We start from the raw sequence: 660 nt of genomic DNA on the forward strand, positions 1-660 counted from the left end.
TTATTAAAAGGTCCCAAAGTCGATAAACAACGCGGTCTGGACGGAGTTGTGTGCGCATTGGGATAAGGAAGAGATTTAAGAAACTTCTTCCACCAACTCCACCAACCGCAGGAGCGACCGTAAAGGGAAGGGAGTCTTCAAGCATAACTTGAGTGCTCAATCTATTGCCTCTCTGGGGGATCACATGGTAAGTTCTGCAGCTTTTTCTTCAATTATTTAAGTTTTGAAATTTTATTTTTTGTGCATTTCTTCTAATTTCTAATGTTTGTTTAATTTGTGTGTTTTTCAAGGCGGAAGAAAATGATGGCGAGCCGGTTGATGATCTCGCCCTAATGAAGAGGGCGTATACCAACAAGAAGACCGGCCAGATTGATGACGGTCTTGTGAGGGAAGTGGTCACCCTGGTCCAAACTCAGGTGCAAGACGAAGTCTCAGCTTAAAACCGAGGATGACGATTCGACGGCTTCGACCAACTTGTCCCGGTTACGAATCAACGAAATCGTTGAATCCGTAAGTTCTTTTTTTAAAGTTCAATTCATTTATTTCTTGATTTAAATTTGGCTATTTTCTATTTCAGTCGGTTCCAAAGAAGAAGGGACGTTTGGTCGGTCTGGGTCGTCGCACCCGGTCGGTTCCCCCTTCTTCTGCACCACCGCCCTT

The sequence above is a fragment of the Brassica oleracea genome, chromosome C2, assembly GCF_000695525.1.
Source record: "Brassica oleracea var. oleracea cultivar TO1000 chromosome C2, BOL, whole genome shotgun sequence".
NCBI classification, from domain to species: Eukaryota; Viridiplantae; Streptophyta; class Magnoliopsida; order Brassicales; family Brassicaceae; genus Brassica; species Brassica oleracea.